We start from the raw sequence: 3,308 nt of genomic DNA on the forward strand, positions 1-3,308 counted from the left end.
GTCATAAATGTATTCATTTCTCACTTCCCTGTAACCTGTGTTTTTTTCATTGAACAACGTAAATGTTTGTCATTAGTAGATTAGCAGATTTGCTTGAACGTATTTACGGATTTCCAATGATGCCATTTTGTACAGATTGTTTACATTCTGTTTCAACTACTGGACATTTGAACTGTGTTTGGTGGTTCTAAAAATAGTTTCCATGAGCGTTTAGCTAAGATTCTTAGTTTCTATTGATACCAAACATGTCCAGGTTCAGCTGACAGATCTTAAGTTAACAGAAGTTAAAAGAAATAGAAAACAGGAAAAGCTGTTTGCTCAAGAGGTTACAAACAGAACTTGTAACTTTAAATTCAAACACGTTTTATTAATCCCAAAGGAAAATTAAATATTGTTATAATTCCTATTATCCTGGTTTCTTCAAAGAGTTGTTATAGATGCTGATGGCTGTGGGCAGGAAGGATCTCCTAGTGGTCTGTCTTACAGCAGATTTGACAAAGTCTCTGACTGAAGACAAAGTTGGAGCATAAGGTCAGATGAAGAGGGTGCTCAAGGTTATCTCAATTTTATTAGGAATCCTTTTTTTTACAGCAATCTCCAGAGGTTCTAGAGGAGTCCCAAGAACTGAGCTGTCTTTATTAGCTTGTTAAGCTTTCAAAAGGTTGCTGCTGCTACCCCAACATGGCAGCAGAGATAGAACTCCATACAACAGGCTTATAAAAGATCTGCAGAAACCTCCTGCAAAAAACTGTCTCTGGGTGAGAGTGTTAGTGGTTATCCATCCCAGTTTTTATGTTTTGGCCCTAAGACCTGTTCAGCATGGACCACACCTCTCGCCGTGACTGCTGAAGACGCTAATCAGAAGTCCATCACATATAAAAACAAAAAAAAAAAAAAAAAAAAAAAAAAAAAAAAAAAACATTCACACTCTCACCCACACATGGGAACTGTTCAAAGATACTAGTTAACCTAACATGCATGTTTTTAGTCTGTGGGAGGAAAGAAACCAATGGGTTCAAGGAGATCAAATGCAAACTCCACCTATAAAGGCTGGGAAGCGGTCTCACAAACTTTCTGCTAGAAGGCAACAACAACTGCACTGCTGTGCTGCAATGTATAGTATAATTAAAAATTTCACTGTAAATATTTGGGTTAATAACACATAAAATTCTATGTGAAGATTTAAGAAAGCTATCGATTTTAGTTTTAGATAGTTTGAATAATATTTGGTTCACTGTATTTTTCTGCAGCCCCACTGCCAACACCACTTACTGGACTGAAGACCAGAATGAAACAAATGACAAGAGCTGTTTAATTCATGACGACGACTGGACCTTCACTTTCATTCCAGTGTACATCTGCTAATCTCTGTGCTGGGGATTGTCCTGAATGYCTTTGTCCTGATGGTTTTCTGCCTYCACAAGAAAGCCTGCACCACACCTGAGATCTACCTGAGCAACATGGCTGCTGCTGACCTGGTTCTGGTTTCCTTTTTGCCCTTTTGGGCTGTTTTTGTGTCCAATCATTTTCATTGGACTTTTGGTGACGCCATGTGCAAAATTATCAATATGATTATTATAATGAATTCATTTTGCAGCATCTACTTCCTGGTTYTGGTCAGCATTGATCGTTATTTGGCTCTGGTGCACCCTCTGTCCTTTRAAAGAATACGTACACCATTTTTTGCTAAACTGGGTTGTTTGCTGGTGTGGATTCTGGGCTTCAGCTTTAGTTCTCCAGCCCTTATCTACTGGAAACAGGAACATTATCTTAATCAAACCCTTTGCTACTTCAATAATAAAGACCCCACTAAAGAAACTATATATCGCTCTCTAAACTTTGTATTTGCTTTCACCATTCCTGTTGTCATTATTTTCTTCTGCACTATAAAAATTGTTAAGGTGTTGAGAAGCAGGCCAGTGGAAGGAGTAAATTCAAAGAAAACAGACCAAAAAGCAGCTTCTTTGGTTTTGGCAGTCATGCTGGCATTTTTGATCTGTTGGGGTCCATACTATCTGGTTAGGATAGTAAAAATGTTCCTTGAATTCAAAATTCTAACTGAGTGTAAAGTACAAAGAACTTTCTACATCTGTGTGCAGACCTTCAGCTACTTAGCCTACTTCAACAGCGTTCTCAACCCCATTCTCTACATCATTATAGGAAAAAAAAACTTTCAAAGTAAAGTTAAAGAAACTCTTAAGACAATGCAACTGCGAAAGATCCCAGTGTCTAATTGAAGCCTGCATGAGCACAAATCTACAAATATGAGGTAAAACTCCAGATACCACCACCAGAACTGCAAACATGTAAGGTGCGGTCAATTTTGGGATAGGCTTTTTAAACAAAAGTTACTATCTTAAGTTTTGATTAAATTTGACTCTTTGTCCTGAAACAATGTTTTGTTTGTTGAGAATAACTATTTGTCATGCCTGTACAAACTGTATGTCTGAATATGTCTTTTCACTGTGACATGTTTGTTTTGAAAAAACAATTTGTAACCCAAAAATTAATCCTGTCCCAATGTTTTGTTGCCTGTGTTTTTCCTTGAACTCTATAAAAGTGTATAATTGGCTGGAGCAAATAAATGTGTAACTGCATGTTAAGGGCTTTTATTTTTGCTTCACTGTAACCTGACCAATATTAATCCTAACTCCTGGCATTATCTGGTAACATTTGTGAGTTTTTTTTTTTCCACTTTTGTACTTCACAGTATTTGTTTAGTTTGTGTTTCAGGGCTGCATGTCAAGAACATTGCATCAGATGCATGATTACTTGTTCTTGTGTCATGTTTTCAAACCATCCATTAATCCTCCTTTAAACCTGATTTATTGTATGATTTTGTCAGGATCTATATTTTTTGGTGTTTTACTTCTCTTGTTTAAACTGTGTGCTCTCAATCAGTTTTTTGCTTGTATCCTATTATTTTCTGAATACTTTCCCATAATCTGTCGCAGCTCCTGTCCCGCCCACTCTCAACTGTTCCCAGTTGTCATTTGGCCCAGGTGTCTGTTAACCAGCCTCTGTTCAATTAGTCACTCAGTTTTCTCACCACATTCTATCTGGAATAGTATGTTTCCTATGTCCAGCTGTCCTCTTATTTCAGTTTTTTACCACATCAGCATTTTGTTTGTCTTAATAAGTGTCATGGTCTGTGTTTATTTTCCTTAGTTTTCTAGTGTTTTCAGTGTTCCCCTGTGTTTCTCAGCCCAGCTGTCCCACATCTCCTTGATTGTCACCCTTGTGTTTCTCCCCAGGTGTGTTCTGTTTAGTAATTAAAGGAAAAAAAAAATTGTATAGGTCCTCTGGAC

The sequence above is a fragment of the Austrofundulus limnaeus genome, unplaced genomic scaffold (genome assembly GCF_001266775.1).
Source record: "Austrofundulus limnaeus strain Quisiro unplaced genomic scaffold, Austrofundulus_limnaeus-1.0 Scaffold273, whole genome shotgun sequence".
NCBI classification, from domain to species: domain Eukaryota; kingdom Metazoa; phylum Chordata; class Actinopteri; order Cyprinodontiformes; family Rivulidae; genus Austrofundulus; species Austrofundulus limnaeus.